We start from the raw sequence: 27,940 nt of genomic DNA, 5'->3' as shown, positions 1-27,940 counted from the left end.
AATGACAAGTGATGACTCTCAATGGTCGTTTTTTTTGTTTTTTGTTTTTTTACCCAAAGGACCATACAGCCTGAGCCAGTCACATATTGTTGTTAAGACCCTTTTTGACTTAACCTTCCTTTTTATCTGTCTATCCATCAAGCTAGCTACCCATGCCTCCCTCCTTCCCTCCCTCCATCAATTATTTTACATTAAGAATGTATCTTTCTATTATTTCTGTGGAAGTCGATGGGCAGGAAAAACTGTTTGATTTAAGAGGAGAAATAAATATATTCATATCATCGTCATTGGTTTTCTTCTAATAACGGAAGGGGGGGGGCATTAAGTAAAATCATAAATGGGAGTTTTGCGATTTAAGGGCGATTTAAGGGCCATTTTGCTCAACCCCAAAAATAACCCCCACCCCCCCAAAGGAAAAACAAATCCGTATCCCGACACTGTTAGCTGCCATAGCAGGGCAAAAACAAGTTAGCCACTGTTGCTTGTGAAAGGTAATTACAAATGAGCAACCTCTGATGCACTTTGTCTGAAAACAAAGCCGTTGCGTGTGTGGCGGCGTCACGTATGCAAAGACGGTGAAAAAAAAAAGAAAGGAATCAAACAAAAGGGTGAGCGGGGGTGATGGCGGGTGAGGGGGAGGGCGAGCTAACAGAGAGACCTTTGATTTCTGCAAATAGACGCCAACAACAACAACAACAACAACGGCGTCCTTGTGGGAGGTAATAAACTTTTTTCCACGCCATCACGCCGCACGGAAGATCTCCACACGCCACGCCGAGGCCATTTTGTGTGTGTGTGTGTGTGTGTGTGTTACTTCCTGTTGGTTTGTTTACCCCACCATTGTCCCACCACTTTCACAGCAGCCTAGCTGTCTAATGATGCATTTAGCGCTAGTATTAAGCGGTGCGGCGAAGGGGGGGGGGGCTCGCTTAGAGAGAGGGTCCCATTGACAACCGGGCACAATGGTGGAAAAAAAAAAATGAAGTGTGCGTCATCCTCCACAAAGGGGGTGATGGCGGTGGCGAGGGACACCCCGAGAGAATAAAAGATGGAGGACAATGTTTGCACGCGATACCTAAATAATCGTTCAAAAAGTAAAAAATGAGGTTGAAGAGGGATTGGAGCGGAAATTGTAATTCGGAATTGTGCGCCACAACATCCCTGGCAGCACTGAGCTGACCGCGTGCTGCAGACGTGCAATCAAGAGTGACAAGAAGAGGCGGAGAAGGCGGCCGTTGCGACATGCCCGCATACAACAGGAAGCGTCGCACCTGTTTGAACATTTCTAATGGTGTGACGGCAATGCTAACATCCGTAAGCCCGCGGGAGGCATTTCACGCCATCGACTCGAGGGAAAGTTTCATGAGACAAACGTCAAGGGTTTAGTTGACCAGAATGAGCGGCCGAGTTCTTTCGGGACGTTTTCAGAAAGCAAGACAACAAATGGAATGAGTCCAATTGCCTCGACTCAACGGGGACCTGAGAGAGTGACAATTAACTTGATATTGCGACCGTAAGTCGAGCAATGATGCTACTCGGCAAACGATATGCGACATTTCATTTGCATTTGATTGACGGCAAACGGGGAGAGTACAACAGTTTGAAGCAGGCGCGCGCGACCGCTTATTTGGAGGACTTTGTGACTGCGAGTCCTTTGGTTTCCTCAAAGTGACGTCTTACAACATTGTCCTGGTTTTAGGGCAAAAATGAAATTCAAACGGATACGTTCGAATCCAGCAATTGAAACTTACATGGAAAAGATATGCCGGAGGAGGAAGAAAACCCTAATGATGCTTTTTAGCCACCGGCGTTAACAGCCCAGCACCCCCCCCCCCCCCCCCGCACACCCCTTCGCCCCCCTCCTCTTGGGCAGCTATTAACGGCGCACTCGAAGGGGCGACCACAAAGCATGGACAGAGACGGCCCCCATAATTGTGCGTCTTTAGTCACGCAAACGTTGAGCGGCGCGGGTAGCTCGCTCTCGGCGCCGCCGCGGTCGCCATCACGGTCGCCCTCCGTGGTTCACAAGGTCAATTTATCATACCCCCCCGCCCCCACCCCCTTTTTCACCCACATCACACTCAAACAATGAGGACATTTGAGACTATTTATCCTGATGAGACGCGTTCCATGCGAGATGGAGATAGCGCACGCTGCGGCCGTACAACCTGGACTCCGCAGAAAAATGATTTCTGTTGAGAAAAAATGTTTCTGTTCTCATGAACAACATCTGTTTTTTTCGACTTTTGTCACGAGATGTGTAGTACTGTACTTAAAATGGAGGAAAATTCGCATTTTACTCGTGGTTCTATTTATATTTTACACTTCATATTTTTTTTTTGGTGATAATTCAAAAACATATTGCATTCTTTTATTAAGGAGTGCGTAGAAACAATTTCCAATTTTAGAGCTATCTGAAATACTACATTAAAACAATATAAATTCATATTTTGTCCGGCGCGTTCAATTCCAGCTCCGGACTCCCTGTGTGGAGTTTACGAGTTCTCTCTGGGTTATCATATACTTTGTAAAATGTTTTATAATTTAATTTGAACTCTTCAGACATGTGTAAAACCACATCAAAACATTAGACAATTATCATGAATTTTTATGACTTCTTATCTCGATTTTTTAAAATCATTTATAAAGCCAAAAATATGTATTTAACTCATTATGCATAATACGTTGTCATGTTATTTTCTTCATAATTGGTTTATTGAAAGTCCAGATTATTTGATTTCAATTGAATAGAGTTATCTGCACTACTCTATTAAACAGATATTGAATGATGATATTTTTTGATGATTGTTTTGGAAAACTTACAGTTTCAAATCTTCATGTAAAGGGGAAAAGAATCATCTGAGAAGATAATGACATCTAAAAACATCTGGACTTCAACTCCTTCCACTTCCCAATTGCTTACATTTGCAGGAAAACAGCAAATAGACGAAGAAGAAAACAGTTTGTTTTTATTCATCGTTTGGCCGGCGAGCGGAATGAGTGGCTCACCAAAAGAGCAACGCTCCTTCTCGTGGCCGCCGACCCCTAAGTCGTTGTTTTTGGGGCACGGTCAAAAACAACGCGTTTATTTTCATCGTCAAGCGCAGGGAGGGAGGAAAAGAAATCATCATAAGAAAAAGACCAAGCTCTCGCGGAGGACGGCGAGCCAGCCGGGAACCCCTGCTGCTCCCAGCTACATGCTACGCAAATAAGCGGTGCGGATCACGCTAGCACCCCGTCGCAGTCCAAAACGAGACGCGCTTCACATTTAGCCTCGGTGCTAATGAGCCACAAGAAAACATGTTTGCCTAACCGACCCAAAATCACGAAGGTTTTAACACCGAATCGTCAGGAAAATACTTTGTCGACTGCCAACGCTCGCTGAACCATCGGCTCGAAGGTCGTGGCATCCAAATGGTCAATGAAAGCCTTCCCACTTTTTGCAGGCGATACGTTCCACGAACGGGCAGTCCAGTGGTTAAGCACGTCGGCTTCACAGTGCAGAGGTACCGGGTTCGATTCCAGCTCCGGCCTCCCTGTGTGGAGTTTGCATGTTCTCCCCGGGCCTGCGTGGGTTTTCTCCGGGTGCTCCGGTTTCCTCCCACATTCCAAAAAACATGCACGTCGGGCTGATTGGACGCTCTAAATTGTCCCTGGGTGTGAGTGTGGGCGTGGATGGTTGTTCGTCTCTGTGTGCCCTGCGATTGGCTGGCGACCGATTCAGGGTGTCCCCCGCCTACTGCCCGAAGACGGCTGGGATGGGCTCCAGCACCCCCCCGCGACCCGAGTGAGGATCAAGCGGTTCGGAAAATGGATGGATGGATGGACGTTCCACGAACCCCAGCGATTGGTGAATTTCTTTGAGGGAGAGGTCGATGAAGAAAGGGAAGGAGCCGAAGTACGAGAACGGTCGTCACGTAAACTCGATTTGTTTGTTGCCACAACAAGGATTAATTTGAAACTAACGTAACATGTCTACATGGTTATAAAGTGGACGCGTCCTCGTCGTCGTGTGCTCCGGGTGGCCGTTCACATCCATTTCTGAATGCGGCCTGTAATCGGAAGCTCCTGTACCGTTTTTTTCTTTCGTTATTTTTGTGGGGGCGCTCTCATGTTTGTGGTCTCTGTTTTTGTAAAACAAATTCAAGTCTAAATAAGTCTGCTTTTTGAACGGGTCCACCTTGGAAGGAAGAGAAATAGCAAGAAAAGAGGTCAGATAGTGCGGTCAACCCACATCAGATGAAGCTATGGTCACAAATGACATGCCCACGATAGAGTGAAGTCGCCACGACCAAACCGTGAAAGTAGCGGTAGGTTTAAAAAGCGGCAATCGGGTCTCCAGCGAGGTGGGTGGGGGTGGGAGGGGGGGGGGGGGTCTCCTTTGTGGCCGGGCACACTGGGGACGCATTTAAGCCGGATAAAGGAACGTCGCTCCGGGCCTCCGCTGTTAAGTGCGGCCTTGTCGTCGGGGCCCGTGGGTGGGTTCCCATTCTTCTGCGTTCTTTCGGTGGACGGCCATTGAACGCTTAGCGGCCGCCGCTATGAAAATTCATCAGGATTAAAATGACCTCACACGCAAAATTAAAGTTCCGCCACAATGAGAGGCTGTATCTTTTTTTTATTTTTTTATTTTTTTTAAGGCTTTCCATGATTGTTTCCTGACAAAGTGGTCTCCACTTCACAATGAACACCTTTCACACGCACACACACTGACCGCCGAGGGAGACGGATTTCACATATCAATCAAAGCAGGGTGGGAGGGGCCGGGTGGGGGGGGGGGATGGGGCGAGTGGCCCTTCACTTGGGAACACGCTTCCCGCTTTTTGCTACAGCTGTCCAGGGAAATACGGAAAGTGCGCAGGTGAAGTTGGAATGAGGCCACGCGTTTGTGCGCGCGCCACCCGCCATGTTGGCCGAGCGCATCGTCGCTAATCGTGCTGGGAAACGATAAGGATTCGAGAGGGTTGCCCAGATAAGCGCAAAATCAATACCTTTTTTTTTTTTTTTTTTTAAACATAGCATCAGTGCTAATGGACAGAAGGACTTTTCGTATCGTGTATAAATAGAGACGAGTGTTGGGACACGCAGCTCTTGATCAATCGATGAAACAACTTCAGCTCGGACAAGAAAAAAACAACAGAGAATCTCAATTGTATCCGTATCAACGTGTTTAGAAAACCTGTTGCCCAAAGAGACGCATTTTCTTTGATTTTCACAAGCTTTTGGTGTCCAAATACGTTTTGTCGCCATTTTCTTCACTTTAAACTCAGTCGGTGTCCTAATACTTGATGTCACACCGCCACTGTCCACCACCTTTAAAAAAAAGAGCAAACGTTTCTTTGCTGGCATGTAAGTGTCCAAAATTAAAGTGTGTGCGTTCGTGTGCGTGTGAGTGTGTGTGTGTGTGAGTGTGTGTGTGTGTGTGTGCGTTCGTGTGCGTGTGAGCATGCTATATTTAGCGCTTAAGCAGTGACAGCGTGGAATCGGGGACGAGTCGGCCTTGCACCGGGCCGTGACACAGACGTATGCTAAAGCTAATTAGATCAAGATAATAGCTTTAGGGCCCCAGTGATCAATGCCTCGCGCCTTTTCTTTGTGCATCAACTTTAGTTAAACACACACACACACACACACACACACGTGCATGCGCATTCGGTCTCTATTGCTATTAGCCTTGCACTCTTGCAATCTTGCACTCAAACACGGTTCATTTTTGTGAAAAATTCTTCTGCCATTCATCGTTCGTTGTGGCCAACAACTTTGATTTGTCAACATCTCCATCGAGAACAGCGGGCAAGTGGTTGGGATTTCTTGTCGTCTCAGGTTCCAAGTGTCCGGTGCATACGTTTTAATTAAGGTGACTTGTTACTCGTTAGCCAAGCATTTAGGAGCCTTTTTTTTTTATGCCGTTAGCTGCATTCATGTGACACCCAATTACAGTTGTGTGAAAGACAGCTTATATAAAACCAGATTTTTGCTGCTTTAGCCCCGCCCCGACCCGAAAATACAATAAAACCCCGCATTTGTTAGCCGACGAATAGCGAGCCTATGAAGGACTTTCTGGACTTGTTATGAGAAGTGAAGCTTGCCCTCATGCACACGTGTGTGCTGAGTATGTAGGTCACATGGCAGCACGGTGCAACGATTGGACGTGGGCTTAGCTCGCCGTTTGTCGACTATTAAGGCATTGTGCCGACTCAGCGCTCCTTTTTCACACAGCTGTGCCACTGGAAGGAGGGGGAGGGGGGGGGGAAATCACCTCACACACACACATAGAAAAAAACCCTCTCACCCCATTTGACACGTCTGTGTATGTCAACGTGTAAGCATAAAACGTCCATGTTTCCTGGACAGGGAAGCCTTTGCCATTCAGACGTAAACTCCCTGACCTGCGGCGGAGTCTTTAGCTCCCTTTCACAAAGATCGTTTTTTTTGTGTGAAAGGGATCCGCGGGCAAAGGTGCTGGAAGTTGACAAAATGCTTCCAAGTAGCCAGGATGGCGGCTCGTGTTAGTCAGTGTCCGATTTGAAGGTAGCGCATCATTTTTAAAAGCCACGGTTTCAAAACAACTCAAAGTTCGGCGAGATGAGCAGATTCGTGCAGCGAGGCATGCCGTCAAGATTTGAAAAATGGATTTCCCATTTATAGGCGTGTGCAGATGACCAGTTTGACGGTTTATCGTGCTTATAAAAAGACAAAGTTTCAATCACCGTCGATCCAGCCCGTCGCCCGTAATGGGCTCTTCTTTTATTTTTCGAGTGGACATCTAAGCAAAGCACAATTTGATTGGCTGCTTGCACAATTGCATATACAAATCGTCTTCAAGTTAATCGCAAGGCAGTTTTTTTTCCCCTTCCTTCTCAGCGAGCAGTGAGGGGAGGGGTGAGCAGTTATGCGCGGAATAGGAGGAGCGGGGACGGAGGGAGGTTAGACCAAAGAAAGTTACGTGGATGCCTTTGCGTCATCCTGTACATTAAAACAATAAAAATACTTGCGTCGGTGCCAGCGCGTACTAATGAGTCCCAAGGATAAAACGAGTAGTCCACGGATCTGTTCTAAAAATAGCTCACCAGTGACACCGTGACTTACTAGGAAGAAGTAAAACACATGAACCTTGTTAACGTTTGTTAATTTATTTATACTCAACACGGGACGCTTTTCTTATCGGATCAAATATTCTAGATTTTTCTTTTCAAAACAACACCGAAAGAAAATATGTTTTGAGTTATACATCGGTTGAGATTCGACATGCTAAATGAACTTTGTCCGGCGGCATTTTCACACATCACATCGGCCGCCACGTGCCGTGTTGCTGTTTAAAAAGCGCACCCGACATGACAATATCCTGCTTCGCCGGCATGCGCGTGAAAGGCATCAGCCAATAAGGCGCCCCCCCCCCCCTCCCTCCGAGTAACCCCCGCGAGGCCTCGCCAAGCGTGCCAGGAGGGCGCACCTGCTTGGATGGCGAGGGTGGCCAAGAGCTGCCAGCTTTAAAAATAGGAAAAAGACGAGCGGGGTGGGGGAGGGGGGGGGGGTGGCGAGGACGAGGCGAGAGATGCACGTGCGCGTACGTACTGAAGCGTTAGCACACCCTCACCCATCCCCTTCATCCAGCCCTCACCCCCAAGTAGCAAATGGGCCCAGATGGTGATTGATTTTTCAAGTGTTGACATCCCTGCTTGAGAAACACCCCCGCCCCCCCGTATGTACACGCACACTCGCGCGCACACGCTTCTTTGTGTCGAACAAGTGAGGCACGCAAAAATCATACCTTCATCATCACCATCATCATCATCATCATTCATGCGAATGCCAACAGCCGCCATTGATTGACGAAACAGTCACACACACACACGCACACACATTTGCTATTTTCAAGGAAATCACTTGTTTTGCCGACGCTCTGACAACAAAAAAGGGATGTTCCAAAAAAAGTATGACCTGACAGCAGTGGGTGAGTAAAATGATCTGTAAAAAATGCAAATCAAGAAATAAAAATAGCAATTCATCAAGTTGAAGAAACCACAATGGCCAAGGAAAAACAACCAATCGGACACAGACGGTGCGACTGACCTGGTTTCAACCTTATGCCATGTGTCGACAGCTACACTCGCATATTGGCTCGCAGGAGCTTTACTGAAACTAGGGTGGAATATCCACCTTCGCCCCCCCGCAAAAAAAATGAAAGAAATGCCCGCCCGTACCTCTTTTGCTCTTGACCGGCCTTAAAATTGGAAAATTGTAATTTTGAAATGTGAAAATGTCCACGGTAAATTTAAAAGAGCGCTAAAATTCCACGCTTAGCACATCCAAACATGAAAATGAGCATTGTTAAAACAGGGCAAGTCATCACGTTAAAAGATGAAAAGGATGAGATTAAACATGAAAAGAAAAGACGCTCACCACGGGATTGTGACCATTTTTACACTACAATGTGAAATTCGGCACGCTCACATGATCATTATTATGTTAAAATGGCAAAATGATGAAGGGGGGGGGGGGGTTGTGTCCACCTGGCAGGAGGGCTCTAAGTGTCGATCAGGACTAAATGTATTTTGTGGGGAGAAAAAAAAAAACCCAACCAAAAAACAGACCGTGTGCAAAGCGTCGAATCAAGAAACTAAATTGTGTCCTTGCGGCGACAAAACGGTCGGTACAGTTGAGTAAAGCTCAATGAGGCGCCCACCAATGAAAGGCTGACAAAGGAAGACAAAAGACGACTTGCTCCTCGTCCTCCTCCTCTTCGTCTTCGTCTTCTTGTGCTCCTCCTGGAGGGCACGTTTAAGCGTGAAGGCATTCGGCCATTACGTGGCATTAACCTCATTACAAAACACAGCAGACCAAATTGATTTACAGCTGCCATTTTGTCGCGCCGCTCTCGATCGATGCTTCGACTCTTCCGTTAACGGCTGGCGCTTTCTTTTGGGGGGGGGGGGGCGCGTGGGGTGTCTTTCTCCATCTCCCTCTCCCGCTTGTCTTTAACGGCTTTCTAATTTCTCTGTCGCTGTGCAAAAGCGGCAAAGTCCGGAGGGCCCCTGAAGGGGTCGCGCGCTCACGCACCTTGTTCTTGTTTGGTTTGGTGTGCCAAAAAAATACGAAAACGAGGAGGGAGGTTGTGTCGAGGGTTAGGGCTTGAAAGTGGGGTTTTAATTCAGGGATAGGGATTGGAGCCAGGGCCAAGTTTTCAAAGTAGGGTTTCAAGTTAGGGTTAGAGTTGGGGTTGGAGATTCAAGTCAACTTGAAGGTTTCAAAGTAGGGTTTCGAGTCAGGGAAATGGTTCCATCCCAGATTTGGGTCTCAAAATAGGGTTCCGAGTCAGAGTTACGCTTGGTGCCACAGTTGGGGTTTCAATCAGGCTGAGTGTTTCAAAATAGGGTTTCAAGTCAGGGTTGGCATTTCAAAGTCGGGTGTCAAGCCAGGGATAAGGATGCAAGTCAAGATTAGGGTCTTTAAGTAGGGCTTCAAGTCAGAGTTACAGCTTTGTGACACATTTTGGGGTTTCAGGAGAGAGTCCGTTTTTTAAATAAACGTTAGGGTTTCAAATTGGCGTTTCAAACTCAAATTAGGGCCCCAAAAAACGTCAAAGTAGGGCTTCAAGGCGGGCTGAGCCTTTCCTGCCGCGGGCAGGCTTCAAATCAAGATCATCATTTCAGAATGCAGTTTCTGATTCTAACATCAGATTCGGTGCCGTCCTTCAAAGTAAGGTTTCTAATCGGGCTGGGAAAATGTTGAGCCGCCGACACGTGACGTTCAAAAAGACTTCAACAAAACGTCTCCTTTCTCGGACAAATCAATAGGAAGGCCTTTGCGCCTCCTCCTTCCCCCAAGGGAGCGCGTGCGGGCTGTGACATCATCATCCAGGGATCAGGTGACACGCCGCCCCGCCCCTACCCATCACGGGCCCTCCCAACCCTACCCCGTCCCGTCCCCGTCCTCCGGCGCACTTTTCACATGTAAATAATATATGAAGACTTTGTGATTCATGTCGTCCGAGGAGAGCTCGCACCAACGCGTCCGGACGGGTCGGTGCGCACATCAACACGGTCACACTGAAAGTAAGGTAAAGTCAGGTTTCAAGTCGGGGTTAGGGTCTCAACACCGGGATTGGCGGTGAAACAAGTACTAGGGCTTGTAATGAGGTTTTTAGGCAGGGATGGGATTTCAAAATAAGGTTTCCGAGACTGGGTTGTCCTTTCAAACAAGGGTTGGGTTTCAAATTAGGGTTAAGGTGTCAATGTAGTTTTTAGGGTCGGGGTTAGACTTGGCTCTGGTTTCAAACTTGGCTTGGGGCTCCAAAGTGGGGTTTCGAGCCAGGGGTATTATCCAAAATGGGCCTATGGTTTTTAAAACCGCATGATGGTGTTAAACAAAGGCTAGGGCTTCAAACAAGGGTTTAAGGCAGCAATAGGGTTTTTAATTAGACAAGGTTAGCCTTTCAAGACTAGGTTTAAAGTTAAATGGGGGTTTTTGTGTTAGGTTTCAAGTTGGGGTGGGTGAGTAACAATACCAAGTGGCCGTATCGGGCTGATACCGGTCTTATTTGAAGGTATCGGATGATATCAGCCACTCACTCATACAGCAGGCAAAAAAAAGGGTCCATCCAAAGTACTACAGGTATCGGTAAATGGTATCGCTAGTTACGAAAAGGTGAACACTTGGACTGGTATGAGTGTGGAAAAAAAGTGGTATCGGACTTCCCTGGTTTGAGGAATACCATCAGCTTTCACTTCAAGATTTGGTTTGGCTTGGCTTCCAGACAAGGTGGGAGGTTCTCAAATTTCCAAGTCTGTGTTTGGCTTTGCAAAGACTGTCTTAGGGGCTCAAGGGAGCCTATCAAGTCCTACTTGGGGCTTCCAAGGCACTTGGTGGCTCCGTAAAGAAACATAGTTAGCATCTCGTGTGTGTGTGTGTGTTTTCAATTTTCATGACACACACTGAAGCGCATCGCCAATAATTTGTGCGTGAATATTGTAGCGGAGGTGGCGGCGTTCCGCACATGAATGCGAGCTGCTCATCCGCAACTCGGTGAGAATTTTCCGGAATGACAACACACACACACACACACGCACACACACACACACTCTTGTGTTACATAAGCGTCTGGACGGCTTACAGGCGGGCAGACAGACAGACAGACGGCGGGTGGGGGGCCCTTTGCAGCAGCAGCAGCAGCACGGGCTAACAAGCTAACGAGCTAACGAGCTTAGGCGGGAATGAGCTTCTGAATGAGCCGTTTGAATGTCCAAAGGTAAACGCCCCAAAGTGGACGTGATGACAATGAGGGGGCAACCGTTCCAGCTTTGGATCCTTTTTGTCATGACTTAATTGAGACATGATTAAGTCGCCGCCCTACTCCCCCCACCCCATCGTCTGACTTTATTTTTGTGGAGCTTTACTTTAATTTAGTAGTATTTGTACTCTATTTAAGTCTGAGTTTTACGTTATTGCGGAGTGGTTTTCATTGCATTTGGTTGTTGTAGTCATTTTATTTGATTTCAGGTGGATTGACTTGATGTCAGGAGGAGTTATACTTGACTTTATGAGTGCTTTTAGTGGTAGGTGTACTTTTGACTTTATTTCCTTCATTTTAGTCAGAGGGCAACTTCATCTTGTATTGGTTTTGCTCTTTCGCTGCAGCGGGTCGTGCTACTTTATTCAAGTTTAATTTTTACTTGAACTTTGTCTTTTACTTTAGTCAGCGATGGACTGAGTCATGGTTGAACTTTCTTTTCAAAGTAGGCCCGGTTTACTTTGCATTGTGTTTAACTGATATTTGTGTCGTGTTTTCACTTGATTTCAGGTGAATTTTGCGTCACCTCCTTTTCAGACACGGATGAAAGTTCATGGTAAAATAGGATTGAAAAACCTGGCCTCATCTTGTTTCTTTCTCCGGCTTGCGTGTGAATGACTAACAATGATAATAACACGAACGCTCCTCCTCCTCGTCCTCCGCCTCATCAGCCCTGCACACGCCACACAGCCACTACTTGATTTTCCTCACCCGGGCAGACCTTCCTCACTTCCTAGAAGCTCTTGAGTAAGAAGGAAGGTGGGCGGGGGGGGGGGGGGGGGGGGACGGTGGTAAAACGAGGAAGGTCCCTGGTCACATGACCCGACTTACCCTGGTTAAGCCGGGCTCGGCGGCAGCTCCTCTCGCACTCGCTGCTGAATCCTGCGACGGAGAAACAACGAGAGAACATGAGAAACTTTCACCGCCGACGACAGTCGAACCGCCCCCGCCCGCCGCGCCACCCTACCCCCCAGTGGAGAGGGCTTTCCTCCTGAAATATTTGCAGCAAACGTGTCAGATGATCAAAGTAGAGCAATCCCACTCTGGAGGGGGGGGGGGGGGACACTTCATTAGGTACACACGGAAACGTCCACACTCAGTCACCGCAGCCATTCGCTCATCGCCGATGATCAAGGATGACGTCATGAAGAACAACATCAATAAAGTGCATGACAAAGCGCAATGACGAAAACACTTTTGAATGTGCAAACATCTGCGATTGGCTGGCCAGCGCTCCAAGGGTGTCCCCCCGCCTAGTGCCCGAAGACGGCTGGAATGGGCCCCGGCCCGGCATCCCCCGCGACCCTTGTGAGGGTAAGCGGATCGGAAAATGAAAAACAAAAATGGAAAAACAACTGAACAATTAAACAGTTCAAAAATACGAATGTCCAAAATTGACAGATTTTATATAGAATTTTTTGTTGTTGTTGTCAAATGTACTCTGACTCCACTATTGTCTTCATCTTATTTTTGTTTTGCTTTGTATTTTTCAGGCGGGTGGGGGTATTTTGAACTCTATTGTCTTTTTGTTGACAACGTCTCTTCTGTTGCTGGATGAAACGGGGACCCCAAGTGAGGTTTGCTCACCGCATGTGATGACATCACGCATAATAACTTGTGTATTCAACAGTGCTCTGATTAGCCCCTCCCAACCTCGATGCCTCATTTTCCTCACACACACACACAAGTCAAAAGGAAATTGATGCGGGTGTTTTGTCGGACCACCTGTTCATCCTGGATACAAGACTGGCAGCCCACAAAGGTTTAACGCTCTTTGTGGGAGGGAGCCGCAATTGTGCGCATGCGTGTGTGTACGTGGCCCTGTCTGAAGCGTGCCCCAAGAGTGGCAGACTGGCACAGGCTGGAAGGGGGAAAGGGGGCGGGTTGGCGGGGCACACCCTTCCTAGGCCACACCCTCACCTCCCCCACAGCCACACACACACACACACACACGTCTTCCTTCATTCATGGGGACCGGGGTCTCACATCCGAAAAAAAAAAGAGCTATAATCAACAAATGCTGCGATTGGCTGGCAAGCGGTTGAGGGTGTCCCCCGCCTACTGCATGAAGGCACCCGGAATAGGCTCCGGCCCGCCCCAGGACCCCTTGTGAGGAGAAAGCGGATGGGAAAATGGATGGATGCACTCAACAAATGGACTCAGATGCACACCTCAAACGACAAGAAATCCAAATGGACGAAAAAATTTCAACCTTCATGAAATTCAGACATTCCGGACAAAAGTACTTGGACAGCAGTGCAGTCTTCCGCTTACTATTGGCGGACAAATAAATTCAACAGCTCCGCAATCATTGGTTTCAAGTGTCCTACTACTTTTAGTGGACAAAAATTGTTGGATGTCACTGCAGTATTTTTTCTTTTTTTTTTTTTTACAAAGTGTGACATTAATCTGGTGGACCAAAATATTTTAGCACGACCGCAGTCTTTTGTTTCTGAAAGATCTGGACGCAAGAACTGGGGGACATGCACAGTGCACACGCTATTTGTGTCCCATTATTTTCGATGCACCAAAAAAAAAAAAAAGTTGTCCACTGACTTTTTGGAGACAAAAAAAAAAAACCTCAGCATTGCCATCTTTAGATTGTGAACTCTTTGTGGACAAAAATATTTGCTCGCCGCCAAAGTCATTATGTTTACCCCATGTCTTTTGGTGGCCAAAGTACTTGGACAATATCGACACATTTTATTTACAAATGTGGCGTCCAGGTACTCGAGTTCACCAAAAATATTGTCCCATCACTTTTGGCGGACACAGACACTTGTGAGCCGCCGCAGTTTTTTCGTTTACAAAGCGTTTGATGACTTTGTGGGACCAAAGTGCTCGCACAGCGCCACTCTCTTATCGGCTTGGACGGCGTCCACGTACTTCACGCTAACTTGCTAATCTGGAGCCCGAGGCCGGCGCGTTGGGCAGGGCGCGGTCCCGGCGGGTGGGCTTTTGTGGGCCAGGTGACCTTTGTGTGTCATTGTGCCGCCTCGCACCTCGCCCGGGGCGAACGGGAAGGAGCTTAGTGCCTTACACCTGCCGCCAAGCGGGGAGCTTGGCTTGAGGGGCGCTCGATTCGACTTGAGGCGGATGCAAAGGCGGAAAGCCAGACTTTCGGATGCCGGCAAGGCGAGATGATGTGAGGTAAATCAAGCGCACCCGGCGCCTGGCATGCCGAACGGGCCGTCACTTGGACAGTGGCAGGATCCGCGGGGTGAGCACGTATCACCATATCCAAGTTTGTCTTAACCCGAGTTGACACCAGACAGTTTGTCAACGATTTTACGGGATAGCGTCTTTGCGAAGGCTGCCAAGACCAGTCAGTGGCACCTTCCTGTGGCCGTTCTACCGTCCCCAACGACTTTGTGCAAGGCATGCACGGCTGACGGAATCATTTTCGATACCTCCAAGTCAAGTCAAGTCAAGTCAACTGTATTTATAGAGCACTTTCAAACAGCCATCGCTGCATACAAAGTGCTGTACATGGAGCAATTTAACATGCACAATAAACAGTAAGACAAATCGGTAATAAAGGCGGTAGAAAGCACCAAACAGAAAAACCAAGAACAAATCTAAGTCATGCTGAGTCGAATGCCTTCATATCGATCATCTGAAATCCCCATTAACTCATTCAGTACCAGCCAATTCTGGACCAAGTCTGAAAAGACGTTTAAAAACGTCTTTGGGAGTGAATGAGTTAAGATGCAATTTCTGTCAGAATATCGATGCTTTTAGGGTTCATAGTAAGTCTTAGAGTGCATTGTTCTTATGATGCCAGCAAAATGGATACATTTATTTACTAACTCACTTTGGGTGGCATGAGGACTTTCTCCATTTCACGCATATTTTATATATATACTGTATATATATATATATATATATATATATATATATATATATATATATATATACACTGTATATATATATACTGTATATATTTATGTATGTACACACACACACACACACAAACACAGAAAAATAAAATATATTATTAGTCAGTACATTGATAAGGTCCGTTTTTGCTGTTGAATGCAGTCCAGGCAACTTTGCATTTTTACTTGGGTGTGTATAATGCAGTGCCCACTTTTTTTGTACTTGGCATTAGTTGATATTTAGTCCACTTAATATGAACATTATTTATCAATATTTTCAGAGATGAAATCCTCACATTGTGGATGTCATTTTTCAGCTGTATCACTCAGCCCCATTTTCCAACATCAAGTCAAGTCCAGTTAGCTTTTCGGTCAAATCTGCTCCATGTACAACATACAGCACAGATGAAATTTCTTTCCTCTCAACCACAGCGCCAACATGCAGTGCATTGAAAACACACACAGCTCAAAACTAAGGGCAGCGAAAATGAACTGCATCAAAAAGACAAAGACATAAAGATAGAAATAGAAACAAATCAAACAATAAACAGCAATCAACAGACAACCAAGGCCACTTGTGATGATTGCGGCTTGACATGCTGAACTGTTCAACTTGTATTATTTTGTACTTTTCTTTTGAACAAAGACCAAAACTCAGGGAGTTGTCATTTTATTTTGCACTTCTGTCAATGTATTGCACTTGAATCCGAGTTGGTTTTTTTTTCCAACTTATCTTCTGTGTTGCAGAATGACTGTTCTGCCATTTGTCAGGAATAAACAAACCAGCTTTCTTTGAAATCATCTGTCTGTCATTCCGCCAAAATGGTTTGTTTCAAAAGTTCTGGTGGTATCAGTAACCTGGTATTAGGTATCATTGAGTCGTCATAGTCCAGCACTGAAAAAAGGTCCGGGAAGAGGGCAACATCAATTACCTTTCAAATATGAATCCGTACTTCCATGAATACCAAACAGTGAGAGTATCGGTACCTGGTACCGTGCATTGGTACAGTATCACAAGAAGGTAACGTGAATGGCGATATCCGCCTGATTGAGGTCAGTTCGATTAAGTGCAACTCATTCATATCGACACCGCATCAGGAGATGCTCTCGATTCAACTTGAAGGGGATTCAAAAGACGAGAGGTTTTGCCGTCGTTGCAGCCCCGCTAAACGAGCTCGGATAAATCAAGCGCACCTGGCTGGCTGAGAAGGGGGTGCGCCTGATTGAGTCGAGGTGGCGGCAAGCGTCTCACCCAGGGCTAGTTGTCAGCGAAGGATCTTTTGTCTTGTCTCGTCGCCGCTGCGCTGCGGGCCAACACGTCGGCGCCGTTGTGACGGATGTTTGAGTGTCTCCCGTGCGGCGGGGCGGCCGGCGCACCGGTGACACTCGTCATATTTCAAACAGGAGGTCTGAGCAAGAAATGAAGATTGATGCTCAAGAGCCGACGCCCGTCCGATACATATATTATCATTTGGGCATCCATATGCATGCGCGGCACGTGCACGCGCGGCGGCTGACGCCGGCGCCGCGCGCGTTATTAGAGCCATGTGATCTAATTGCATTTGATGTGCAAATAAACAGGGAACGAGTCCATCTCCTGGCGCGGCCGACAGACGTGATGGACGAGCGCATTAGCGACGGGGACAACATTAGATTTGCTCAAAATTATTGATCTTTTGTTTGCCAGCCAAGTCGACCATAAATAACGGGCGCGCGGGAGATGTGACTCATTATCGCCGTGCCAAAAGCTCGACAGACCTCCGTCAAACCCCCCCCTCCCGTACCTCCGCACGCCTCCCCTCGCCCTCCGCTCAGCCTTCTCTCATTGCCGACGCTACGCCGGTTTTTACAAGAATGCAACGTTGACGCTCATGTCCGAATCGCGACCGTGTCATGATCGTGATCGATATGATAGCGATGCGATCTTCAGACCAAAAAATCTGGAGGCAGCGGTGGAAACGTGCGTCGCGACATCGGGCCAACTCAACAAGGGGATAAAAAAAATGTGGCGCGCCGGGGACGCGGTGGGCTGAGTAGGGATTGCGTGGGGGTTCGGTCTGGGTGGCAGCGAGCGTCTCGACGTCGTCAATGGAACGGATGTTCAATCGCACCTCTTCCAAGCCGACACCAGTCGCAGTATTCAGTCTTGGGCGGCAGTACCGAGTACTGATACCGCTCGTATTTTGGAGAGATAAAATTGCAAGAAAGACATATATTTTATACATGCACATGCACATGCACACGCAAACACGCATACTCATTTTTTTTTTTGGGAGGCGGGGGGCAATACTAACAGCAGATCCCTGTGTGTCTATCATGCACTGTATTATTGTTGTAATCGATTTGAATATACACAAATGATCTTGATATTACTTATCTTTAAAACATGAATCTTCCAGTGAAAAATACAAATATCTGATGTTGGCCGATTGACACGCATGCATTTTTGCATGCTGAAAAATTCACCGAAATGGAGTCTCCAAAGGTCTGGAGGGTACGGAGAATAACTTGGACCGGTGTCGTGAGATCTTGAGTTGAAACTCTTGAGGTGCGCTCCATTGGCGGAAGCGACGGACAGAGCTCCGTCAAAACCGTACGCAGCCCCTCCCTACCGCACCTTCCTTTCATCAGCATCACTGCAAACCAATTTCATCTTTTTTTTTTTTTTTTTTATCCTTCCCTCTCCTCTGATTCCTTTCAAATTTCAATCCTGCACCGATAACCCTCTTTTATGACACACACATGCACCTAAGCAAACATGTCCGGCTCATGTTTAGTGTTTTATTCCTCTTTACCTTCATAGCATGTGTGTGTGTGTGTGTGTGTGTGTGTGTGGAGGGGGGGGGGGGAATCCTTTTATCACACAATGGGTAATTTATATCCATTACTAGCGTTTTCAATCCTTTTCAGCGCGCCTGTCACTGCCTTTGGCACGCGCGTGATTAATGTGATCTAATAATAGTGCACCATTATATTTCCTTTAGTAAAACATGTGGCAACATCCTATTCGCCGCAGTCAAATTCATTGGCCTCTTAAAATACTTCATGTGCCTTTCAGACACAAGATGGCTGTCGGGCGCTCCCACACACAAATGTACACGCACGTGTGCATACACACACACGCACACACACACACACACGTGCACATGTTAGCTTTAGCTTGATGCTAAAGCTAACACGTGATGGAAAGAAAATGTCACATACAGGCTCACGTTTATCATCGACAGTCCAATTGTTGTAATCCTTGAGGCATTACTTCTGTTGATGTGCACGTGCGGGTGCGTGGTGGCCATTTTTTAAAAAATAATTGTGTTCGAAGGGTATTGTGCGAAGCGAGACAATGTATAAGTGAGTATTTGTATTGTGATATTTTACAGACAATACAAACTGCATTGTCATGCTGTGATTCATGGTTTTGTGTTTTTGTAAATGAGCGTTTAAAATGGGCCTCGTACTCGTTCCGGGCCCAGGTGAGCACCAGTTCTTTTTTTTTTTTTTTTTTCTCCCACCAGGGAAATTGGCTCGAGCACCGGTACTTAAGCCGGCCCCAGTGATTTGTCGGAGCAGCCCCTCGGTCACGGCACGGAGTTATCGTGACGATCGCAGATGTAAAGGAATGACTCCCTGGACACACGCAGGTTTTGCGGATGTGCCCACAATCTCCGATTGGCCGCCTTGCCTCGTCTTCTTCGTCTCATCACAAGCTCGAAGCCCATTGCATGTCCCCGACTGTTATATACTAGATACAAGTGTAAGCGATGCTATGTTAAGCAGATGCTATCGGCGCTTTATGATTGTTGTTATAAATAGCGCAGGCGCTCTTGGCAGAACGCCGACGTAAACGGTGACATCACTTCTACTTGGCTCTTTGCCGGTGGAAAAAACAAACACGTTCTTCGTAAGAACTTGCTAGGCACCGAGTAAGCGCAGGCTGACCGTGGCACCCAACGAGGATCAAGGTTTTGTTTTTTTTTAAAAAGGAGGTACGTAATGAGATCCTTCTTTGTACATTTGAAGAGGACTCAACCTCGTGAATAATCGCTTGGAGCCACCTGGAAAAGTCTCCAAAGTGCTGCATGGATGCCTCGGCCTTCTCTGGCCTCGCCGGGAAATCCTCCACCACGTCTAATCTAGTCCCAGCCAGCTGCATCGCGGGGTTCCCCATCCACTGGGCGCCCGCGGGATACCAAAGAGTCAGCGTCTCACTCCCGCTCCGACGTCGCCGCTCTCTTGTCGGCGCGTCACTTTTTAAACACACATATCAGAGAGGCGGCGGCACTGAAGCGGCGTTCCGTGTCAAAAGGTACAAAACGAAAAGATCACAGGCGAGCGGGAGGAATCCTTAAAGGACGTCTCCTCCGATGGGCCGGCGGCGTTTTCAAAGCCTCCGCAGCTGTGCGCCGGCGTTCCTAATCTGGCGGCCTGTCAGTTACTCGTGTTCCCCAGAAAATGGAGGGGGAGAAAAAGCCCTTTATTTTTCCCCCCAAAAAAAACACAACGAGTGAGTGAGTGAGTGAGTGGGTGACGGAATCAAAGCGTGAATGTTAAGCGGCAAGATAAAGAACGTGGGGGCTTTTGTGAGGAGGAGTGATTCATGTGCTTTCCGCGCGCACTCTGACCTCCACGCGTTATCGGCGAACGCTTGCCATGATAGCGACACCCCCCCCCCCCCCCCACCCCCCGGCACCTGCCGCACGGGCGGAATGATTACAGCAGGTCAAAGGTGGAGTGTTATCGGAGACTGATTGACAGCAAGGATGTGAAATGATGGAAATGAAAGATGAAGTCCGTTTTTAATTTTGCATTTGAAGTCGGTTTGATGGAATTTTAATCATCTTTTTGCAAGATTGTCAAATTACAATTTGTCCTGGAAGCCGTTTGAGATGGTCCTCTTTTGTTGGATTTCTTTATTTACCGTACTCTGACTTCAGAGGAGAATTGATCTGGAATGTGGAATGTGGAATTCCTCATTGCATCATTCCATATGATGTATTCGAGTGACGTCACGTATGTGGAAATGAAAAGCCAGATGATGGTTCAATTTGATGGAATTTTATTCTGAAATTCTGTATGTAGAATTCCGTGCATGGAATTTGATACCTGGAATATCAAACCTCTTATTTGGAATTTGGAAAAATGCACCTTAAATTGAATTCCAGATCTTGGATCTTGCAACGAAAAATGTTCTATCTGGATTTTTTTTTCTTTTTTTCCAGTGAATCTCATCAGCGTCACGACGGGCCGAGACGGGGCCCGTCGCGCCTGACTGTGGGGCTGCGAGGTGAGCAACCTTGCGCTGGGTGGCGGCCAAATTTCGTACCTGGAATTTCTTTCTTTTTTTTTTAATTTAATTTTTTATTTCAAGCTCGAACTTCATTGGATTCCTTTGAATTTGTAATTGGAACTCATCTGGACTTTCCCCTCTGTATCAATAAAGTTTGCATTATTTTTTTTTCGCATACTATATTTCTAATCATGCCACCATTTGGTTCTATTGAGGTTGCCCTGTGGTTCTTTTTGCATGCGGCATCCATTTTGGGAAGAAATGAAACGCTCCTCGGAAGGCCTCGGCCGAGGAAGACTGAGTAAGATGTCGTGTAAAAGGATTAACGTTCCAAAGTAGTGGAAGGGTTAAAAACACACAAGATGTCCAAAAACAAGTCTTAATCCCAGAGAGCTGCCCGTAGTGTCCGTGCCTGTATCCGACATGTGTAACATCCCAAGCGAGGCTCTTCCCTGGCATGGACCAGATTGCGGAGGCCAGTCGGGGCCTGTCAGAACCGGTCGAGCCCCCATGAGGAGTCACACACACCCCATTTAGCTTTCTGATCCTGTACAAACACGCGACTGCCCCCCCCTCCCCCTCCCCACACACACACGCACAGCACTCCGCTCCCCCCACCCCCATGTGTTCGCGTGCTAGCGGCGTCTGGCAAATGCTGAATTTCCATCCGTCTTTTGTATTGCCTCCTACTGCTACCCAAACAATGCCGTTCGTTCGGTGCTGCCGTTTTGGTGAGCAACAGAGTTCAAATGGGACATCAAAAGTTCGGTTTTTGATGTCCTTGTGTGGGTTCGGGGGCAGGGTCAGGTTGAAGGGTGTACTCCACACGCGTCTGTGCTTCTGACAGGATGGGTGCCGGCCCCCAGTCCGAGGACGTCAGGTTTGGGTTCGGCTTGATTCGGATTCCAGCCGGTTAGGCTTCAGAGTGAGAGGATTTGAGGGGCTTAACCCCTTATGGCCAACAAGACGGACCCGTTGTATGTTTAGATCATTTTTTGGGGTAAATTGTTTATGGATTAAGATTGAGGCCGTTTTCTGAACGTCTGAACTTTAGTTGGGGTTAATCAGCGGCATTCGGATTTGTGGCAAGTGTGTGCTGACTCACATTTCACATGATCTTGAATATGACTCGTGAATTGGGCACATAGCCACACCCCCGGTTCTAAGAGGGCGCGCACAACCGCAGCTTCTCGGCGACTTGAATTTGCCCTCTTGAAAAGATCAAACAATATATTTCACACCGTCACTTGAACACGGGCGTGTCGACTTTTTATATCCACTGTATGCCTTAGCCTCGGTGAGGTTTTGAATCGTTGTCAGCTTCTGCTGTCAGCCGGAACTCCATTTAGCGTGTTAGCGGTAGCCGGCAAAGCCTCAATTCCTGTCCGAGTCTTTTGTATCCGCCCCTGTGTCTTCTTGCCCTAACGACATCCCCCTCCGCCACCCCCCGTCAACCCCCCATGCCTCCCCCGCATCACTCCCTTTCCTTTCCTCCCTCCCTGCCTCCTTCCATCTCCGTTGAACACAACACAACACAGTGGAGTCGTTAGGACCCTCTCTTCATTACTTGAAAAAAGCAATCATTAGACACCAGAGTATATACGTAATTAGAAAATCACTTCCTTTGCAATGGCGGCTAAGTAGTTTACATACTGTAATTACAGGGACAAAATCAATTTTTAATCATTTCACTGATTGGGCTCATCAGCTCAGTAGGAACATTGTATCCTGCTTGTTGTGCCGCCACCACCGCCGCCGCCGCGGCAACATCTGGGCTAAAACAATTAGCCTTTTGTGGGGCGCGCCGCCGTTAGCGCCTCGTGTCTCCACTTTGCGCTCGTCTCCAGATGCCGTTTGGACACTACATTTGCTACCTGGGCCTTCTGCGTGGACATACCCGAGCTAACTCAACACTATCTTTCACCTTTAAAGAGAGGTTTCAATTGAATTTCTCTCGTTTTATGCAAGGTGGCGCAACCGAATTTAAACTAAAAGCACGATTCCATCTATTTTGAAAGTTAAACCGTGTTGGCGCAATCCATCTGAAGCGATACTTGCTTAGGTTGAGCAGCAGGTCTTTTTTTTTTCATGGAATGTCATTGCTACAAACTACAACACATGGTAAAACCTCTATTGGCCAAGCATCTATCGGTCAGATTTAAAAACAAAAATATTAAAATTCCGTTGACCAATGTGACTTAACTCATTTACTGCCGTTGACGGCATTCCTCACCTGCAATCCAACAGTTTGCTGCCAGTGACGTATCTGTTCGTCAAATGCATTTTTCAATGGGAAGGCAGGAAAGAGGGTCACAACCAGCTTGTTTGTGAAATTCAGATTTGTAAACGCTAATAGCTAACCTGAAAATGGAGGCGTTGCATCGCTTTGGATTTGAGATCGCCACAACTTGAGGCATCTCAGACTCCAACAGATAATGATTTTGTAGAATAACCCCCTCCACCTGCCCTTGACTTGGACACTGTAACGCTGATGAATCAATACGCTATACTGTAAGAAGAAGCACAGAACCAGGGAGGAGGTGGATAAAAACAACATATTGCTCTTTTTAACACCTCGAGTTGTTTTTTTTATCCCGCCTGGTGATTTTTTTTCCCGTCTCCCTTTCTTCTACGAACCGCTTGCAACGAGGCCCTGCAGAGATGTCACCTCGCTTATCGCGTGTGTGAACACTTAACATGCTTAAACACACCGACAGACTTTGAGGAAAAAATAAAATCGCCCCTGCAACATTCGGATTTCTTTTCAAAGAATTAGAAATGGAAAGTGTGACTACGATTGAATCTTCATAATGGTAATAATAATAACAATTACAAGAATGACAGTGATTATACTCAACACTGCATGCAAATGGCATAAAATAAAATCAGCACGGTGGCGACTGGTTATCACGCCGGCCTCACAGTGCAGAGGAGCGGCCTTTGATTCCGGCTCCGGCCTTCCTGTGTGGAGTTTGCATGATCTTGCGCGGGCTTTCTCCGGGGTACTCCGGTTTCCCCCCTACATTCCAAAAGCATGCACCGTAGGTTGTCCCTCGGTGTGACTGGGATTGTGAATGGTTGTTTGTTGATGCGTGCCCTACGATTGGCTGGCAACCAGTTCAGGGTATCGCCTGCTGCTGCCCAAAATAAGCTGGCAGAGGCACCAGCTTGCCCACGGCCCTCATGAGGAGAGGCTCGGATAATGGATGGATTGATGGATAGTAACCAGCACAATAAATCCCTTGTATAAAAAAATAAATGAATAAAGATATCGGTCGATTGATCGATCGATAGATATAGTGTAGATATAGATTTAGATATAAATAAAATAAAAAAGCTCATTCACAAAATAAGTAATAATCGTCATTGTTTTTTCAGTTAAAGTCCAAATAATCTGTGACACAATGTAAATGAAAGATAATAATAACAATCCATCCATCCATCCATCATCTACCGCTTATTCGGGGCCGGGTCGCGGGGGCAACAGCTTTAGCAGGGAAGCCCAGACTTCCCTCTCCCTAGCTACTTCTTCCAGCTCTACCCGGGGGATCCCGAGACGTTCCCAGGCCAGCTGGGTGACATAGTCTCTCCAGCGTGTCCCGGGTCTTCCTCGGGGTCTCCTCCCGGTGGGACATGCCCGGAACACCTCACCAGGGAGGCGCTCAGGGGGCATCCGAATCAGATGCCCAAGCCACCTCATCTGGCTCCCCTCGATGTGGAGGAGAAGCGGCTCGACTCTGAGCCCCTCCCGGATGACCGAGCTTAGATGAGGGTTGGAACGTAGATCGACCGGTAAATTGAGAGCTTCGCCCTTTGGCTCAGCTCCTTCTTCACCACGACAGACCGATACAACGTCCGCATCACAGCAGGCGCTGCACCGATCCGCCTGTCGATCTCCCGCTCCCTCTTGCCCCCACTCGTGAACAAGACACCAAGATACTTGAACTCCTCCACTTGGGGCAAGATCTCCTCCCCGACCCGGAGGGGACACTCCACCCTTTTCCGACTGAGGACCATGGTTTCAGATTTGGAGGTGCTGATCTTCATCCCAACCGCTTCACACTCGGCTGCGAAACGCTCAGGTGAGAGTTGGAGAGCCCTGTTTGAAGGAGCCAACAGCACCACATCATCTGCAAAAAGCAGGGATGCAATACTGAGGCCCCCAAAACGGACCCCCTCAACGCTTCGGCTGCGCCTAGAAATTCTGTCCATAAAGGTTATGAACAGAATAGGCGACAAAGGGCAGCCTTGGCGGAGTCCTACCCCCACTGGAAACGATTCCGACTTACTGCCGGCAATGCGAACCAAACTCTGACATCGGTGGTATAGTGACCGAACAGCCCGTATAAGGGGGTTCGGTACCCCATACCCACGAAGCACCCCCCACAGAACTCCCCGAGGGACACGGTCAAACGCCTTCTCCAAGTCCACAAAACACATGTAGACTGGTTGGGCGAATTCCCACATACCCTCGAGGACCCTGCCAAGGGTGTAGAGCTGGTCCACTGTTCCACGGCCGGGACGAAAACCACACTGCTCCTCCTCAATCTGAGGCTCGACTTCCTGACGGACCCTCCTCTCCAGCACCCCTGAATAGACCTTACCAGGGAGGCTGAGGAGTGTGATCCCTCTGTAGTTGGAACACACCCTCCGGTCCCCCTTTTTAAAAAGAGGGACTACCACCCCGGTCTGCCAATCCAGAGGCACTCTCCCTGTTGACCACGCGATGTTGCAGAGGCGTGTCAACCAGGACAGCCCCACAACATCCAGAGCCTTGAGGAACTCCGGGCGGATCTCATCCACCCCTGGTGCCTTGCCACCGAGGAGCTTTTTAACCACATCGGTGACTTCAACCACAGATATAGGAGAGCCCACCTCAGAGTCCCCAGGCTCTGCTTCCTCCAAGGAAGGCGTGTTGGTGGAGTTGAGGAGGTCTTCGAAGTACTCTGCCCACCGATTCACAACGTCCCGAGTCGAAGTCAGCAGCGCCCCATCCCCACTGTACACAGTGTTAGTGGTGCACTGCTTCCCCCTCCTGAGACGTCGGATGGTGGACCAGAATTTCCTCGAAGCCGTCCGGAAGTCGGCTTCCATGGCCTCACCGAACTCTTCCCACGCTCGGGTTTTTGCCACTTGCCTTTTGTTAATAATAACAATAAAAATAATAATTGTTTTGTACTTAAATTAAATAAATGCAGGAAATGATGGGTAAAAAATATATAAAGCATGACATTAAAACATTTATTAAGATGTATTAATAATAGTCGAATGCATTACAACGTATCAAATGGGTTCACGCTAATATATTTTCAATTGGAAATGCATGCATGTTTTTAATATGTATTATTTTGATTCAATTCTAAACTGTCATATAAGTCTCAAGTGCATAAGTGAAGTTAGGGTGTGTCAGTGTTGGGGGGGGGGGGGTGTACGCCTGTGTGTGGCCACGACATCATCGGCTAATCAAACGCTTTGTATTCGTGTGTGAAGGCAGCCGATCGATGGGCATTAGCTTCAACTCTCTCACTCACTTTGAAACTCAGGAAATCACATTTCAAGAGGGGGAAGCGAGGGTCCGGAGTGCCGGGGCAGGGAGGGGAGCTTGAAGAAATCGGTTAATGCATTGATCACCTGGCCTGTATGTAAATCGCATTTTTGCCGATCGATGGCATTCATTAACGGCTTCATTCCCCCTCCCCCTGCCCCCGGATCCGCTATCCCGTTAGCCGCCGCTAACCTCACGGATGATGCGCGTCGCCCTGGCACAGAGCACGCACGTAAATTCCTCGAATTCAATTTGACCCTGAGCCAGCCAGCAGGAAAACATGAGTGGCAAAAGTCTCCCACGTGCTACATACATTTATGACTCCACACATTATTGTAAATATAAGTGCACCCATCTCCACAAAGCAAGAATATGTTGTAATGTATGCACAGCAGGGACTCTTGTCAGTTTAACCCGCCAAACGCCTCTTAATTTTCTTTGCGTTAACAGCCTCAGTTGATGTTGGTGGTCTTTGCCAGTTGCTAAATGCTATTTTGTTAGCTACCGAGATGTGCTTACTAGTTGCTAATAAAATGTGCTAGTGTCCTGTGCTAAGCAGACTATTTTCTACCTGCCAACAATCATAACAGATGTCAACTAACCCGCTCAGTTGATCTGCTAGTGTTCGGTATAATCATTGGTTGACTTTAACTACCGTATTTTCACGACCATTCGGCGCACCGTGTTGTTGGGCGCAGTCTGGGTAAGGGGTGCTATTTCTGTATTTGACACATACACAAAACGCATTGTATTATTGGGCGCAGCCAGGCATGGTAAAACATACGCCAGCTTAAACATACGGCATGCATGCACGCACGCTAAAAACACGTTTTTAAAAAGGCAACGGAAGCAAAACTGATTTCGGTTGTACTTTATTTCGCCATTTTACAATGTACTCACGCGACTGGTATCTGCTAGGGGCGTGCCTTTAGCGTCCTCTTACACGCCCACCCTTCACTCATTGGCGACTGGTACCTGCGAGGGGCCTGCCTTTAGCGTCCTCTTACACGCCCACCCTTCACTCATTGGCGACTGGTACTTGCTAGGGACGTGTCTTTAGCGTCCTCTTACACGCCCACTCTTCACTCATTGGCGGACTTCCGCATGCCTGTGGTCACTCACTCCGCCTTTTCTCTATATAAACAGCGTGTCGGCAGGAGGTGCTCTCAGTCAGGCTTTGGAACTCGGCGCATACACTAGACGCTCCGCATTATAAGGCGTACTGTCCATTTTGGCGAAAATTTAAGACTTTTAATGGCGCCTTATAGTCGTGAAAATATGGTAACTGGATGTGCTCATGCTTTGGGTTAACTATACTGTATGTGCTTCTGCTACTTCATAACTACTAAAGATGTGATGTGTCCGCGCTAACTATGGCCACGTGCTGACTATTGTAGCTACGGAGTTCAGCTTAGTAGGCAAGCTTTGAGTACTACTGTAGTTTACGTGGCCTACCAGCTCAATGTCTGTGCTCTTGTATGCGCTAAGTAATGTCGCTACCAATATCAGTTAGTTATATGTGCTGCTGCTCCAAGCTAATTGCTTTGTGCTATCATTGTTTTGTAGAATGATGTGCTAGACTTCCCACAGTCCACCTCATCTTAACTCAATTTTATTTATATCGCGCGTTCACAACAGCCGCACCCACACTAAAGCGCTGTGCACAATATATAAACTAAAAACCGAAAAAAAAAAATCACAGATAACCAAGTAAAATCTCCATCAAAATAAACCAGAGTTCCCTTCCATTGTTCTTTGCCAACTATTCTATTAGCTAATGATGTTAGCTAACTGGATGACTTTCTGCTGCTGCTAATTAGAGGCACTAGCTTTTTATGCTAAGTTCTGCAGCTACTGATAACAACTAAAAGGACACATTTTCGATAAGCTTCTGCTATTTGCCATTTAGATGTGTTAGTGTCCAGGGCTAACTATTTTAACCA

The 27,940-nt window shown here is 47.4% G+C and overlaps 1 protein-coding gene across 1 annotated transcript in view; it reads right to left on the bottom strand.

Moving 5' to 3' along the window:
• znf536 (zinc finger protein 536) overlaps positions 1-27,940 on the bottom strand; it is a 178,098-nt gene that overhangs the window by 121,941 nt on the left and 28,217 nt on the right. The window contains exon 3 of the mRNA XM_086107990.1: positions 12,122-12,172. The gene's annotated coding sequence lies outside the window, so the exon portion shown is untranslated. The remainder of the gene's footprint in view (positions 1-12,121; positions 12,173-27,940) is intronic.

This window comes from Hippocampus guttulatus, chromosome 3, assembly GCF_054856545.1.
Source record: "Hippocampus guttulatus isolate MCC_2025c chromosome 3, RoL_Hgut_1.0, whole genome shotgun sequence".
NCBI lineage: Eukaryota > Metazoa > Chordata > Actinopteri > Syngnathiformes > Syngnathidae > Hippocampus > Hippocampus guttulatus.
Note: the sequence above shows the minus strand (reverse complement) of the source record. Positions and strands in the feature narration are given on the sequence as shown.